The sequence below is a fragment of the Oreochromis niloticus genome, linkage group LG19 (genome assembly GCF_001858045.2).
Source record: "Oreochromis niloticus isolate F11D_XX linkage group LG19, O_niloticus_UMD_NMBU, whole genome shotgun sequence".
NCBI lineage: Eukaryota > Metazoa > Chordata > Actinopteri > Cichliformes > Cichlidae > Oreochromis > Oreochromis niloticus.
The window spans coordinates 1,507,626-1,525,923 of record NC_031983.2 but is presented as its reverse complement, the minus strand read 5'-3'; positions in this window follow the sequence as shown (position 1 = coordinate 1,525,923).

Here is an 18,298-nt window from a genome sequence, read left to right as displayed (position 1 = left end):
CCAGAATTCATAGCGCGGCCCAGCCAAACTCCAGTTTCCGGCAATGGCGGCCGCTACTAAGTTTTAAAATTACTTTTATTAATCTTTCTGGGTCACAAAATAAACTTTTAACATATTTTCAGGCGAGAATGTAGCTGTGTAAACTTCAAATATCTGCTCGGTTTATCAAGGTATCGCATATTTGCAAAAGTGCTTCGACGTTTTCGGAGACATCTGTTACCCACCAGCTCGATAGCTAGCCGAGAGCTCGAGCGTCACTGAAGCCGCCGAGAACGGCACAACTCCCGGCACATCATTTTCAGATCACCGCGGACTTTCGCTACTCAGGTTAAACGTAATATATAAGTCACTTAGACAACCTAAAAAGGATATTGTTTGGCTTTTTTCAGTGTTTTATTTGTTCATGAGTAAATCGATTTGGCTGAGATTAAAGATATTAGATTAGATTAGATAAAATAAAACTTTATTAATCCCCCAGGTGGTTTTCACACAGCTGAATAAACGTCAAACAGAAAACCGATTAAACAGAAGTGTGAGATGGTCGAGAATTTACGCCAGCGTCCTGTTATATTTTAGATAGCAAGGAGCAGGCGGCCGAGTTTATTCAACTCCACCGAGACAGCGGTGACGTTAATCAGAAGGCTAGACCGTCCAATTTCACAGCTGTTTACTTCCAGCCTACGCGACCTTCTGAGGACCCGGCCCACGTAGACCGCGAAGGCCGGGTCCTCAGGAGGATGCAGCCCATGAATTTGGACACGACCTTAGTCTGCGTCTCAGTGTCTGTTTCCTGTACTTCCTGTTTTATTGTGGTAGTCACTTGTCCTGTGTGCGTTATGTTCAGGTTTGTCCAGCTGTGTTCCCAAGGTATTTCCTCTGTGCCCCGACTCCCTGTGTCTATATACTGTCTGCATTTCATGATCTCCCTCAGTGCTGTGTGTTGTGCCCACCTGGTGCTGTCACAGTTTGTGTTTGTCATCTGTAAACCCAGCAACAAGGCTCCCTTTGAGTGTTTGGGGTCCCAGCCTGCCTGCCTCACACAGCGCCATCATATCAGGCAGTTTAAACAGTTCAGCTACAAACTGAGTGCAAAGTTCACATGATGCAGATATGTGGTCTCACCATCACTGGTGATAACCGTAGCAGCCCAGCTGATGGCTGTGGAGTGTATTGAACAGTTCTAATAAGGTTTTCTGATGTGTGACGTCGTACAGCTGAGCAGTACATTGACTCTCACTTGCTGAAGAACATTCTGTGCTCATATCAGTTTATTTGACCAAAATAATGCCATCGATGTGGAAGACTGAATAACACTAACAACAAAGAAAACAACAATAACAATGAAACACGCATTTTAAAATGAAGTGAATTGTGGTTGGGTTAATGGCTGCACCCCAGCATTAAGGAAGATGTCACAGTATTGTCATGTTACCAACCTGGGACAATAAGCAGTTTCCAGTCATAATATCGTGTAGTTTGGTAGTCGTAGTTTGTTTTTTGCAATCTTGCAAATATGCAAATAAACAACCAAAAACTAGCAACAATAAACAAAACAATGATTCTTATAATAAAGAATCGTCAGCATGAACTTTATTTAAAATGCACCTTTCCAAAATAATGTTACAACATTGTTAACATAAAACATATGTTTTGCATTAACTGAACTACATTTGACTTGGTTTCCATTGTTATGCTGATGACACCCAGCTCTACATGTCTACTAAACCCACCACCACTACCACCCACCGCCCTCCATGTTTGCCTCCAGAAGATCAAATCTTTATTCTCCTGCAGCTTTCTCAGATTGAACAATGATCAAGGTTCCTTCGTACTGCATTGATTACTGTCCTTTTCTTTATTTTGGTTTTGCCCCCGTGCATAAACATCAGTTGGTCCAGTGTTATGCTGCTCACATCATCACCAGAAGTCCTTCCATTAGTCACGTCACGCTCCTACTTCAGCAGCTTCGTTGGCTCCAGTTCAGTATTTTATTGAGTTTAAGATTCGGCTCCTTCCTTTAAAAGCATCCATAAGCTTGCTCCCAGTACCTCTTTCTGCATGTCAGCACACCCTTTGTACACACAGATCTTCTTCTTTTCTCTGTCCCCCTGTTTGACGGTCATGGAGTGTAGAACCTTCAGATCTTCTGCTCCTTGCCTCTGGAATGCTCTCTTACCAAACATCTGGAATACTGACTCTGTCTCAACTTCCAAATCCTGTCTCAGATGGACCTTTTTAAACTCACTTATTCACTTAAATCTTCTGTTCTCAGTGATATTCTACATTGTTACATTGTTTTATTGACAGATAGTTTTTTTTGTTTTCAGCTGTGGCCTTGAGTGTTTTGAAAGGTGCCTAAAACGAAATGTGTGGTCACTGTTCTTGTTGTCGTCGTCATCATCATCATCATCATCATCATCATCATCATCGTCATCTCAGGAAACTAACATGCATTTTTATCAAATAAGAACTTTCAAGTAATTAAAAGCACAATACTCAACAGGGAGCATCCTCCCATCACCATAAAAAAAAGAAAAGATGCAGAGCTTCTAAAAACAACCAGACAGAGACGTGTGCTGCTTTCTGGACATTACAGCGTACAAACGATAGGAGGCTGTGGGCCCTCTGGGGCAACATTGCTAGCCTTTCTAGCACTGTTACGACCATAAAAGGGTACAATTCAAAGGGAAAAACACTCAGTTTAGTTGAGTTTGCATAAAAGCTGGCAAAATGTGAATTGCCTGTCTCTGAAAAGACAAACAGGCAATCCGCATTCAAGTGAAAATGAGTCGAGACGCCTCACAAAACGCAGGAAAACATATGACGCCCATTAACGATTCTGCACTTTTTCTAAAGACAGCCGGTCTAAGTGCCTCTTTCCTTTCCTTCATGCACCTTCCTTGAGTCAAATTAAAGTTCAAATTGTGGACTTGCACAATAGTTTACAGAGTAACCATTTATCTGTCATATTCTCCAAGAAACTATATGTGCAGAATGGAAAAATGCTTTTACATATCGTTTTAACCACCAAGTGAAAAAATGAAACACTGACTTACAAGAAGCTTTTATTTCTCTTTGCCCAGAGTCACTGCAAGCGAACACGTTATGATCGCGATATGAACTTCCTGAACACAAACTGAGACACCTGCTGCCTTATCTTGTTCGCGGGCTGGGGATGTGGTAGATGGTGACGCAAAACCTTCAACTTGCTCACCCATTTCAACCCCTTCACTTCCTGCAGCTTGAAATATTCTTTATCTTGTTGACAGTAAGAATGCACATATGTGCATTTGATTTGTTTGAATTTGGATGTACTGTTCAGTTTTAGTCTCATAATATCCACCAATTAACATGTATTAAAGCAAACAGTTAGACTCATTTTAATCACGTGCCAAATACGCAAATGTTCAGAAGCTCGATGATATTTTGCAGATGAAAGATTATAAAGTCGCATTGGTGTTGTTTAGGGAAGCATTGAGTTCACTGCTTCTCCTTTTTATTTATTTTCTCATTTGTAAAACCTTAAAAATGCAAACAGACCCGATGCGAAAGGAAACCTCTAGTTCCCAACACTATGCTTCTCCAGCATGTTTCTGAAATTCAAACTAATCCTAATTATATGATGTCTCAAAGGCCAACAAATGTGTATGATTTACAAGCACAAGTTATGATTGAGAAATGTGCACAAGGACTTGTACTCCAGTCCACACAAAGAAAAAAACATTTGTCAAGAAGTTTCCAAAACTGTGTTGATTGTGTGTTTTCCAGCAAACGTTAACAGGTTATATGCTTTATCCATCTGCATGTTCCAAATAGGCTAAAACTTTATAAGAATGAACGTAAGATAAATTAACCAAAATAAATAAAATGACAGCGTCCTTGCCTGTTTGACCTATTTAATTTGTTCACTCCCTTTTTCTGCTTCTACTCTCCAAATTAAAGTTCATCAACTTTCTAAACTTTGAGCCTGATATGCAATGAGGCAATTTACAGAGGTATCCATAATGGAGCTAAAGCGGATTTGCAGGAGGATACGTGCTTCAGTCTACAATGCCAAGCCACCAAATAGGTAAACAAGTGTGTGTCTGTGCGTGCATGTTGGAAATAACACCTTGGGAATGGTCTGTGGTTCAATATTCCCTCATGAAATGTGATTTTATAAATCCCTCCAAAAATTATAATAACCCAGATAAGCTTAGGGCTTAAGTGATCCACAGAATCAGTGGTTTCAGAGTTTAACATCAGTACCTCTGGAGGTAATTCTGATGCAAATGTGTGAGAAGACTCATAGATAAATGCCTTTGGCTGGTGAATGAGGTCCAAGTGGGAGTGTGCTTTATATGTTTCACAGAGTGAAATGAAGAAAAAAAGATGCAGTGTGGTGCAGGAAAAAATACAAATCCTAAACAAAATATGGATGGCAGCTGTGCTGACTCGCCTCTTAGTGCTTTGTGATGGGCTTTGCTCTATTTCATATGAGCATCATCCCTTGTCCTCATCCTTCTCTCCCTTCCCGCTTACCTCACTGTCACACATTCACTCGCCTCCACTTTCGGTTAGCTTATTAAACAGCCATTGTTCCAGGCACTGATTGAGTTGCTACTTCTCATCTGTAACTCAATAGAATGCTGTTTAGGCAATTATTGTATATATTAAAATCAACGTCTCAAATTGGTTGGCTGTTTGAAAAAACTTGGAATATATGGAATAAAAGTCTGAATATAATGAAACTTTCATGTATTATTTTAAAACTCAAATATGTGGAATGAAAGTCAAGGAAAAATTTATTGAAATTTTGAATATATGTATCTATCTCTCTATCTCTCTATCTATCTATATATATATGTATATATATATATACATATATATGGGATGATCAATCCGATATACAGTATCTGTATCGGTCCATCGGTCCAATACAGATACTCGGTCTGACCTAAATTACTGGATCGGAAATCGAAGAGAAAAAAAAATGTTATCTGATCCATTAAATATCACAAAAGCACCTCACACACCTTGACACATGGTGTAACCCAGGTTAGCATGTCGGAGCAGTATGCGTCACGTGATAGAGCGGATGTTGCGTGCGAGACCTGTCGGCGGACTGGAGTTCACACTGAAAGCCTCTGGAGCCTCGCTACGCGCTGCCAAACCAGCAGTTGTGCCAAGTTAGGCATTCCCGACAAAATTTGTTCCCCCTGCATTGCGAGCATGTGGGCACGGAGTGCGGATCCAGTTTACCCCACCTCCATTACAGACAACTAGAAGTTGTGATGTTTTAGTTTTGAGAGAAAGTGAAAAATGAGTGTCGTTATATTACCATTACATACAACAGAAAATTATATATTTGTTGTTCTCACGTGGTATCGGACGGGGTTATTTTAACAAACAAAGGACATTTTGCCTGATAATAGTTTTGATCCTCCTGTAACTTTACTGTATAAAGAGCTAAAACCTCCTCGTTAGTCGTTATAAGAAGTGTTAGTGAACTAAAAATCAAGAATGTTGGATACTGTTTGTCCGTGATTTGAAGAGCCCAGCATGTGCTCCCGACACAGGGGAAACAAATTCCGCGAGGGACACCCACCCCGCCATGACACCTGACTAAACAGTTTTGTGGTTCCAAAAAAATTATGAAAAACGCTTTTTTTCATACTTGTGTTAAGTTTTGTATAGAAATGACACAAAATTCAGTCTGAGGATAAATGTGATAGAAACAGCTCACACTGACATCCATCCTGATCAAAGGTAAGTGTCATGAAGCATGTTTGCATTTATTTGCACTGCTTTCCACTCTGGATGTCTGTTTATGTTCAGCTTTAAGTATAAAAGGCTCCATTATACAACATGTTATTTTTTTAAGCTGTTGAATATAAACATTATTTTGTGCTGATATTGCACTTTTTTTTAAGAACCGAGTTTTTGAAATCTGCACAAAATTGCATTTTAAATTACTTTTTGAATATTACTTTAAATACTTCAGTTCTGCTAAAAGTTTCAGTAAAAAGATCAGTATTGCTGAACTGAAATATTTTGGATGCAGTGTATTTTTTGCATCCAAGTGTAATAGAATAGCTTTTGTGTTTTGTTTTTTAAATATTAAGTATGAACTTATACAAAATGCAGCAAGATATTAAAAAAAAGAGTTTTATTGATTATAAAATCGACTATATTGGATTCATATGTATTTATACAGCTGTGAGAGGAACTGACCTGAAAGTTAGGATCATGGCTTGGCTACAAGTTCAATAGTCACAAAGGAGCAGTACTCTCCATTACAAGGAGACTAAAGACCAAGATCAAGGTAGCATGGAGGGAGGTTAGTCAACTATCCGAGTTGCAGAAAGGTGCAAAAATGGCCTTCCCAGCTTTGACAAAAGTCCAGCTGGGATAACCACATTTACTCAGGGCCTTCTTGATGTGCCGTTCTTCTGCCTCCCTGGCCGCTGTGTCAGTGGGGATGGTGTTCGCTCTGTGTTGTAGCGTCCTGATGACACCCACTTTGTGCTCCAGTGGATGATGAGAGTCAAAGCTTAGATACTGATCCGTATGCGTAGGTTTACGGTACACGTCAGCTTTTAGATGTCCCCCATTACTGATGGAAATCTCACAGTCTAAGAAGGCTAACCTGCCACTTTTCATATCCTCCCTGATGAATTTGATGTGTTGGTCCAACGAGTTAATGTGATCCGTGAATTATGGCACGTCCTGAGATTTGATTTTCACCCAGGTGTCATCCACATACCTGAACCGATGACTTGGTGGTGTTCCAGGGTAGGATAGCAAAGCCCTCTTCTCCACTTCTTCCATGTATAAATTGGCCACAATGGGTTTTGGGGATTTACTTACCCTAGATGATTGAGCATCCATCAAAAGATCAAAAGAAGGAGAATAAACCAGCTGTTCTCCACAGAACCATCCATGGTGTACCAAGGCTGGAGACTGAGCAACACTGGAAGAGCATATGGGAGGATGCAACCCATAACAGCAATGCTCAGTGGTTAGTGGATCTAAGAGCACAGCAACCTCTTTGAACAGGGTCCAGTAACCATCACAGTGGCAGACATCCAAGAATGGTCTCCGGTATGAAGAGCACGACAGCACCAGGCCCTGACATGGTTCACGCTTACCAGTTTAAGAAGCTGACAGCACTCCATGAGCATCTGGCAGTACAAATGAAACAGCTGCTAGTTGATAAGAGACACCCAGAATGGCTTACTGAAGGCCGGACAGTCCTGATACCCAAGGACCCCGAGAAGGGACCGGTCCCGTCCAACTACCGGCCAATAACCTGTCTCAGTAGCACATGGAAGCTCCTGTCAGGCATCATAGTGGCTAAGATGAAGAGGGACATGGGTCAATACATGAGTGGGGCACAAAAAGGGATTGGCAAGAATACCAGAGGCACAAAACACCAGCTACTGGTAGACCGAGCAGTCAGCCGAGACTGCAAGACTAGGCCGGATAACTGCTGGTACAGGAACCCCGTGATGACTGGAAACTGGGAGACTAAGCAGGGGAACGGAGCCAAGGAGTTTAGAGTTACTGTAATGAGAGAAACAGGTGTCAAGCGGGGAATCCAGGTGTTTTATCCAGAAGGAAACAGACAAATGTGAAACAGTCTTACTTTTAGCAGGTGGGGGTGAAGCGTGGAGAGGGGCAGGTGGTCCGGGTGAGCTGAGTGAGAAATCCAGAGCTATGATGCAGGCTTTCTCCAAGAGTTGGGCAGGGAGGTAAGTGGCGTTTGGAGAATCACTGTGAGCGGAGAGGATAATTCAGGTAAGTACTAGCAACACTATGAAATGCTGACATGAAACTGTGATGGCCTACACTAACAATCGGTAGCAGACATTCTGGCGGTGATGATTGTGAGTACTGGTCTTAAGAAGCCGGCGGCCCAAATTAGTCCCAGGTGAAGCCTGTCAGTGGTGATGCAGCAGCTCCGCCCAGAGGTGGAAACACCAGCACAGTGGGAAAAGCCAGCACTCACCTGGACCATGACTCTAGCTACGGATACCAACTATGGAATGGGCCAATCGTCAGCCACCTCCTGTACATGGATGACATCAAGCTGTATGCCAAGAGTGAACGAGACATCAATTCACTGATCCACACCACCAGGATATACAGCAATGACAACAGAATGTCGTTCGAACGGGAGAAGTGTAATTGGATGATAACAAAGACAGGAAAGGTAGTCAGAATTGAATGGACCCAACTACCAGAAGGCAACATCGCAGACACAGAGGACAGCTACAAGTACCTGGGGATCCCACAGGCAATGGGAACCATAAAGAAGCCCCTAGGAAAGCTGCAACCACCAAGTACCTGCAGAGGGTCAGGCAAGTCCTGAGGAGTCAGCTGAACGGTAAGAACAGGATCTGGTCTAACAAAACCCCATGTTGATAAACCAGATCCTATCAACACGGTACCTGATCACAGTACCTGCCCGTGATCAGGTACCATGCTGGGATAATAAGCTGGCCAAAGGAGGAGATAGAAGCCACTGACATCAAGACTAGGAAGCTCCTGACCATGCATTATTAAAAGCCAGAGTTGCATGCTGTTGCTGGGCTGTCACTTTCACTTTTGCAGAACAGAAGGGTGTGGCTGTGATCTGCGGGATCCCCGGCACACCTGCGAAACATCAGGCGTCATCAGCTGGAAGCTTTTTAAGGAGCTGCACGGCAGACAACTGGTGTCGGAGTAATGTGCTGAATGATATACGTTCAACTCAACGAATGTGTGAAGATCGTTCCTTGCCTGCATTCCTTCCTACAGTCTGCCTCGCTTCTCCAATCGTCAGCCCTGTTTCCTCTGAGGTTCATCTCCATCTAGACTCCGACTTTCCTCCTCTACCTGCGCCACAGCCAGCCCACACTCAACCCATTTCAAACCTCCTCATCAACCCAGCCAGGGCTGGTAATCAGTTCGTGACAAGTAAGTTCTCCAACTCCCTCCCCTCGTATTATCCTCGTTTTTGCTTCCCCATATACTTGTACTAATCTCTGCCCTCCTTTTTCTGTAGACCGTTTGAGCACTCCCCTCATGCCCTGGAATTGTGTTGTTTTTGTCCTTGTAAATAAAACCACTGGACCGTATCCTAACGTGTCTGTGTGTTCTGCTCCTGAGGTCATAACATGCATGGAGGGTTTCACCCCAAGTCCAGCACCCTGAGGCTGGTTGGTGGTCCCAGTGGTAATCGGAGGACTCGGTGCAGTGACTCCCAAGCTAGGTGAGTGGCTCCAGCAGATCCCAGGAGCAACATCGGAGATCTCTGTCCAGAAAAGCACAGTCCTAGGAACAGCTAAGATACTGCGCAGGACCCTCAAGCTCCCAGGCCTCTACGAGAGGCTTAAACATAATTTAATTGACGTTGACATGATTGTTTGTCCCAGAAGTCAGAGGAAAATTACCAACAGGTTCAGGCTGATAGGCAAGCAATAGTGACTCAAATAACCATTCTCCGTGTAACCAAAGTGTGCAGAAGACAATCTCTGGGCACACAGCATGCTAAATCTTGAAGCAAGTGATCTGAAGTCCACACTCCTGTCAGCTTAGATGGTCATTCAGAAGGTCAGTGCATCAAAGCACTAAACCCCAAACTGCCCCCAAGCCACCCATCAGAGTGGGAGTGAATGTTAGCACGTGCTTAGGCATAGATGTAAGGATTGTATGCATGTTTGGGAATGAGACTTGCAGTAAAAAACACACTTTAAGTGCTCAAAAAATAGAAAGGTTCTATTTAAGTAAAAGTCCATTTAATATTTCTAAGAACGGAAAAGTGAGGCTAAAATTCACACAGACTTACCAAAATTGGATCTGGTCTGAGGAGTCTTGATTTCTGTATTCACATTTCGATGGTGCAAACAACAGGAAAGCATGAATCCATCCTTTCACCAGCAGCAGTCCAGGTGGCATTGGTGGTGGTGTAATGTGATCAGTGAATATATAAGTAAAACTGAATTAAAAATTGTTCACCATGTATAACAGACAGAGATTCTAGGTCTGACCAATCGTCTCAGTCGTGGGCAAAAGACAACAACCAATAAAATTCTAAAAGATAATTTATTAGTTTCCCACTTGCAAAAGGGATAAAACACGCAGTCCAATCCCAGAGCAGCGATGCCACAAGTCAGTTGCACTTTACATGTCAACCACTTTAACAGGGATCAGCAGTTGTCCTCCAAGACCCACCACCTCACCAACCCTACTCTGCCTTTAGGCTGCAGCATATAGTAGTACCTGGCCTGCAAAGAGAGAATAAATATCACCACATCTTCATTATACAATTCACAGAGTAGCAAACTATCCATTATAAACATATTTAAATCAAGTAATCTTAGATCTGATCATATTACATACCTGCACCGACAGACTAAATATCACAGCAGTGTTTGTAGTGTGGGCTATAAGTAGACTACAGTATCAGTGCAATCAAATACATCTGCCTTCAATGAATCCAAATCCATCGCAGCCATTGGCTCACGGGAAATGTGACACACAAAACCACTGCCAAACCAGTGCCAACTTCCCACAACAAACATGGAGATGAATTAATACAGCCAACGTTACACATGCCCATCCCTTTATGACCACCATGTATCCATCTTCTTATATCTGCTTCCAATAGGATAACACAACATGTTACCACACCATAGTTTCTTGAATATGACATTGAGTTCACTGTACTCAAATGGTCTCCACAATCAGAAGATCTCAGTCCATTTTTGGGATGTGTTGGACTGTGAGATTAGCATCATGGATGTAGAGATGAAAAGAACTGCAGCAGCTGCACAATGGTGTCGCGTCAATATGGAACAAAACCTCTGACAATGTTTTCAGCCCCATACTGATGCTGGTTACACTGGCTGTTTCATATGTTTAACTTTTTCAAAACAGGCGTCAGTGTTTTGACATTAATAGGGTGTGAGCAATAGGTTTATAGTTAGTATAAACCTCCACTTCTTCCATGTATAGTAAATTCCTCTACGATGAGGCTCTAGCAAAATTAAAGGTAAAATTAATACTGTTTTGTTTGTAACATTGTGAATTAGATGTGTCATGCTGTGTTAAAGCATGTGATGTTCAGCATCTACATTTAATATGGTTATGGGACTGATTCAGTATATTAGGAATTTACTTAGTGTCTTACAGCTGGTGGAATAAACACTAGTAAGAGCTCATTTCAGCCATAACCAGAACACTTCAGGAAAGGTGCTGTAGGTCTCAGATCTGATTATACAGTCTTCTGTGTATGCTGTGTTAATTACCAGCTCATAACAGGCCCTAATGCAATTCAAATTAAGTCTTCTGTACCATCTTTTTTAAAATGTGAGACTGTAATGAATGGTGAAATTGAAATGCCATATTTTGCCAGTGTGATATACAGATCATTTGTTATGCTTATTATTAAATGTGCCATGCCTTTAAAAGTAAAATTGGCCCCTGGTGTTATGGTTTGCATCAAAGACCTTTTTTCAAAATTGACTAATAACTGCCATGACAAACCCAGACCCTGTTACAGGCCAGTACCTGAATGGAGGGCCACATTTAATGGAAGCAGCTAGTCTGCCAGCAGATTGTTAGTACTGCGTAAAACTCAGCCCAGTTTCTACAGTAAGTGCTTGGCCAATCGCGCTTTTATGCCACTAATTTACTGACACCGAAGGCTTTTGTTTCCTTCCTGCCCACTTCCTTCCAACTAATGGAGCAGGTCTGGTGGTGTCATCTACTACAACAATAGTTGAGTTTTTGACTTCTACTTGCAGCGTGGTGTCTTTGGATCAGGCACAGATCCTCCACTCATTTAGGACCTGGGATTCTTAGATGTGTTTCGTATAGCTGTTCTTTGAGCTGCGGTTTAAAAGTCTATGGATGCTTTGGAATTTTCTGTATTCTTGCATTATCACATTTAAACAATAAAGAAATGAGAAACATTTGTCATGTGAGGGAAGCGATCCAATATTACTTGTCCATGAGTAACATAATAACACAATAACCTTAAAATCAGCATATACACTGTAAGAAACAGGGCTACAATAAAAGTTAACTTCCCCTCCTACAAGCACAATCTACATAAACATCAAGATAACTTTTCACGGGCCAGTAAGGTACATATTACAATGAAACAACATGTGCACTGTTTCTTCCAGATTTAAGAGTATAATAACAGCTTTCCAAGCTAGCACATGAATGTGTGTCACTGCTTGAAGATTTGCTATGCCTCCCTGCACAGTGTCATTAGCATGGAGGATATACCTGACAGGCAGTTTCTTTAGGAGACCTGGACGGAGCTGTAGAAGGTTCTTAACCCATCAGCAGGACCAGTATCTGCTACTTTGTGCAAGGATGGACAAGATGAGCACTGCCTGAAACTTTAAATTGAGCTAAATGTTCCTGGTGTGAATGTCAATCAGAATCAGACTTCACTATGGTGTCCTGATGTTTTCTAGTGTGCCCTGTGATCACTGCTCAGCACTGTGGAGCCCGACTGGCACTTGGTACTGACCCTGAGCACATGAGACAGATGTGAAAGGGTCTGGAAAAGCCTTGGAGAGCATTATTGTAACATTCTTCATCAGTACACTGGAAGGCCAGTGATGGTCGAGGTGGATTTATTTATGCTAGCAAACTTGGTTCACAAGCTGCATCTATAAACTTGTCAATTAATCCTAAGAAAATAACAAATGTAACTTCCATGGTCTGAAAAGGGAATTAGTTGTGTGCTAAAACAAGCACTCTTTTAATGGCCAGCAGAGGGCAATGCCTCTGGTTATAAAAGGACTTCCAGTTGTAAAGACGTCTGTGGGGAAAAGGCACTCAGCCTTCTGGATAAGTTACCTCACTAAATACATTCCTGATGCCTTTAACCTCTCCATCACTGGTTTGAAGCCTTATGGAGTACAACCCTATAGCCTACAGCCTCTATTTATACTCCTTTCCAACAACTTGATTGGCGCACATGATTGACAAGTACTTAGCCAATAAGCATGTAGCTCTGCCTCAAGCATTTAGTTCTGGTTTCAAAAAGCTGTGCCAGCAAGAGCAATATTTCAGTTTTGATAAAACGACTTAACCAAAAATTGGTGTTGGCACAGCAACCACACCTCTAAGCCTTACCAATATATAACTGAATGAGTTTGGGGGGGGGGGGCTCCACCTTGTAATGGACACACTTATTAGGGGAGCACATACATACATCCAGGCAGCAGTGGCATCTCTTGCATGGCTTCATCCAAGCACTCCGGAGGGAATGTCTTCTAGCCTGAGGGATGAGGAATGGCCTTAATGAAGTCAGACAAGCAGGAATACATGCATAAGAAAGATTTTAAATATTGATATGATGTCAATGTGCAGCTGCATAAATGGGTTACAGTGGATCAGTTAGCTCTTGATGGCCCTCGTCTAATACAGCAGCACAAGGGGGATGATTAGGCTCATCAGAGGTTATTGTGTATTCTGTAGGAGGAGCAAACACAACACACACGCCACTCGAATCAAAGCGGCCTCCTGTCTTTCTGCACAGCTCCAATGGACTCCTGTACTACTAATTTATTTTCACACTGTAAATTATTCACAGGCACATGTAATTAGTGGCTAGTGAATTTATATCATACGACTGAGCAAAGTATTAATGGGCTTTTATTAAAGGTCTTCATCAAGGTACAGGAGGCCATTCAAAGTCCTGGGATAAATGGTGTAGAAATTATTCAAAGGAGAGGAAGAGAGTGTGGAGGGATGGGAACAATTTGAGGAAATATTTTTCTAAGGGCTGGGCTGTTACCATAGGATCTCCAGATCCTAGCACATCAAATGAAAAATACAAAACAAACTGCAAAATTAAATTTGATGCATGGAAGGCATCAAACAGGGCATCAGATAGATCCTGCAGATCAGAGATTGTGTGGTGAGTAAGAAGGGGCATGAGGATTGAAAAGGAGGGTTATGTTCAACACTGCATAAACATGCGGGACACACAAGTTTCCAAGAGCTGCTCAGCGTTTACTTTGAGTGCTCGCAGTTAAAGCAAATCTTAAGGTCAAACTTCAGGCTTGTAGGCTCAGACGTGGGTCAGTGTTAAATTATTCAACCAGCAAGGGATACAAGGAAGGACCAGATCAAGCAAGCCGAATGATGCCAGTAATTCACAAGAGACTCGGCGGTATCCATTCCAAAAGGCTGTAAACACCACTGGTTTTCAAGCCACAGACACTTGTTTATTTAAATACCAGGAACAAGCACAGAAAATATTCTTCACACTACATTTTGAGACTAAGGGAAGAGAAATATGTCCGGGCTCAGCTTTGAACTCATTGATAAGCAAGTCAGTTTGAATTTAATGGAATTGAAAAGATTGCATGTAGTTTTTCACATGTGTTTCAGAAGCTTTGGGAAATCATGGTGCTGCATGACTGTCAGTAACAGCTAACCTACATATATGCATTAGCATCATGGCTGCCATCTGCCAAAGATCTACCTTTTAGTCCCCTAGCTGTTCTTTGTTTAAGGGATAATAAATAATATTCATAATGATATAAAAATAATAAAGGAGTAATGCTTCTGGTACAAGTTCCAGGAAATACCAAAATCAATTCTTCTTTCAAATACAGCAGATGGATCCATGTGTTGATTTGCCACTGATTCGATGTCCTTCCTCGATGCAAACAGATGGATTTTCCCGTCTGAGTGCAGCTAGCCAAACAACACAAAGCCACTTACTGCTAAAGAGACAGACAGTCAAAGTGGACAGTATATCCTTGGTTTGTTAACGTAAAACTAATTTTGGCAGCCAGAAGCGATCCGCTTGAACTGATTTTTAGTTTTAGAGTCCTTATTTGACTCTGAGTTATCGATTCTGTCAGCAAACATAAACCAATGTAAGCCTATCAGCTGCAACCAACCACGTGATGTGACGTTCTGTACTGACACAAGATGGCGCTAAACAGCTTATACCACTTTTATACCAGTCGAAAGTCTGTTTATTTCCACTTAAATGATGTCACACTTATAAGGAAAATGTATTAGTGGGTTGAGAAGCGGAGCTGAGTATGTTGGTCGCACCTAAGAAAAACTTCTTCTCTGCCAGTGCCAAACAGCTTATTCTGCTATTCATACATTTCGGTAATGTGAACAACTCAGGACCTTGGGAGGCAAAACATTACTCAGCCAATAGTGGACAGTCACGTGTCCGAAACGTGCATCTTATGAATCACTCACCTTACACTGAGTACTGCCAGGGTGAAAGTTTTCAAAGTACAGACAGTTACCTGTATTTTCAGTCTGGATGGGTAAATAATGCTGCCATGTGAGAGGTGAAGAACAAGAAACTGTTCATTGTTAAAGCAAAAGTAAATGGTGCACAGCTAGATTAAATGAACTCCTCTAAAGTAGAATTCAGTTATCACATTAATATCATGTCATAACAGTAAAGTCGACCAGGTATTTTTCTGATGTCAGGTAAATCATTCCTGCAGTTTGAGCTGCCACTGACAGCACAGATTTGGTACAATTTGCCAGTCAGGGTTAGAAGAGATCACGTGTTGGTGCTATAATCTACAACCTTCTGGTAGCTGTAAATGCATGTTGATTAGTGCATCCGACACAGCAGATATCTGGCACATCTTGGACTCGAAGACATTCAAAGGATGGCTCTAGAAAAAAAGGACCACAGTACTGTTTTTGCGAGCCAGGCTTTCAAGTCCCAGTAGCTCTGACATCACATGAAAGCTGTGGCGTGACTCTTTTTTTAAAGTTTCTGATACCCAAGGTGCTGACAAGTAGGTGCCTGTCTGGCACCTAGCATGGAGCCTGCGATGTTGGTCAGCTTCTGTCTGCTCCAAGAATCCCGGTTGGCTGATCTGGATAGGCTCAGTGCCAGCCTACATTTGGTCATGTTTTCACTAAAAACAAGGCGCATGGAGCTGGTTGTACTATAACAAAAAAAGCTGTACCCTTTCCTGGGGCCAAATTAAAATGTTTGTGTCTAACCACTGCACAAGAATACTTCTGGTTGAATCATTTCCAAACTTGTCCCAGCTTTTTACACAATTAATCCTGATTGCATCTCGTCTTTCCATTATATTTTTATCTTGTTTTAAATTTGTGGATGATAGTTTTAATACCAAGGATGTCAACATCATTTTACATAGTGGGTCACATACAGCCTATTTTGATTTTAAGTAATCTTAAACAGGCCGGACCAGTGGAACAACATAAATGTGCAAATTACAGAAAAAGTTATGACAACTCATTGTGCAGACTGTTCTGTAATTATAAATGTTACATGCCATGATAAGTGGCACTGTTGTTTTTCTGTTACTCTTGTCTTTTAGGTGTCAAGCCTCCTTCATTCAGCTCCTTCAGTGGGAGACTGCGGCACCCACGGTGCGGGACGGAGAGATTTCGCAGGTCTTTCCTCCCCACTGCTGTCAGACTCTACAATAAAGACTTTTGCAGCTGATCAAACACACAAACCCACACATGTGCAATAAGACTGCTATACGTGCAATTCTTCTTCTGACGAAGTTGTGTTTTTGTATTTTTCTACTCAGTTGTATATAGTATTTGTATTTCTATTTTATTCTATTGTATATATTATTCTATTCTATTTTATTCTATTGTATATAGTATTTTATTTTATTTTATTGTATTTTATTGCATTCCAGTGTTTTCTAATTTCTGCTACATAACTTTGCACTTTTGCTGTAACAAAACAAATTTCCCACCTGTGGGACTAATAAAGGCCATCTTATCTTATCTTATCTTATCCACCTATTGGCCAATTCAGAGTTAACTGGCCCAAGAATTTCTAGGGTTTAGTCCTGATGAACTGGTGTTTGGGCGTGAATGAGGGGTCTTTTAAAGGTTCTTAAAGAGAGGGTTGGTTACTCCAGTGAACAAAACCAAAATCCTTCCAGAGTATGTTCAAACGCTTAATAACAGGTTAAACAGAGCTTATTCCCTAACAAGCAGTGTTGGGGAGTAACCGGATACATGTACCGGTGTTACATATTCAAAATACAAAATATGAGTAACTGTATTCTGTTACAGTTATTGGTTAAAAAGATGGTATTCAGAATTCAGTTACTTCATTGGCTTCCTGTTAAATCCAGAATTGAATTCAAAATCCTGCTCCTCACATACAAGGTCTTAAATAATCAGGCCCCATCTTATCTTAATGACCTTGTAGTACCATATCACCCTATTAGAGCACTTCGCTCTTGCACTGCAGGCCTACTTGTTGTTCCTAGAGTATTTAAAAGTAGAATGGGAGGCAGAGCCTTCAGTTTTCAGGCCCCTCTTCTGTGGAACCAACTTCCAGTTTGGATTCGGGAGACAGACACTATCTCTACTTTCAAGATTAGGCTTCAAACTTTCCTTTTTGCTAAAGCATATAGTTAGGGCTGGACCAGGTGACCCTGAATCCTCCCTTAGTTATGCTGCAATAGACGTAGGCTGCCGGGGATTCCCATGATGCATTGAGTTTTTCCCTTCCAGTCACCTTTCTCACTCACTATGTGCTAATAGACCTCTCTGCATCGAATCATATCTGTTATTAATCTCTGTCTCTCTTCCACAGCATGTCTTTCATCCTGTTTTCCTTCTTTCACCCCAACCGGTTGCAGCAGATGGCCGCCCCTCCCTGAGCCTGGTTCTGCCGGAGGTTTCTTCCTGTTAAAAGGGAGTTTTTCCTTCCCACTGTCGCCAAAGTGCTTGCTCATAGGGGGTCATATGATTGTTGGGTTTTTCTCTGTATTTATTATTGTGCTATCTACTGTACAATATAAAGCGCCTTGAGGCGACTTTTGTTGTGATTTGGCGCTATATAAATAAAATTGAATTGAATTGAATTGAATTGAATTAATAAATGGATTACACGGCGGTATTTTCCTGTTTCATATGTTAGGCTGTGCCCTCTCTATTTTTGGTAATTCCACGCCGGTGGAAACCCAAACAAACACGCATTAAGAGGCTCTAATGCCTGCGTCTCAGTCTCATGGCCCATGTCACCTCTACTGCGGCTGCATAATGACGAAGAAATATTTTTTTAAATAATTATTCAAAAAATGATTTAATATGAAGGCAATAGGCAGAATGCTACAGGCATAGCCCTAAAGAATGTAGCCTCATGGGTAGTGTAGTCTGTGCTGCAGGGAGAATGGACTGCCATACCCGTGATGTGTCTGTGAGCGAGGGAGGGAGAGAAAGGAAAAGTCCGAGCTGTCACGGAGCAGAAACGGGAGCTGGAAGCATGTAAATATAATAATAACCACTGCAGCCAAGAAGAGTGCCTGAC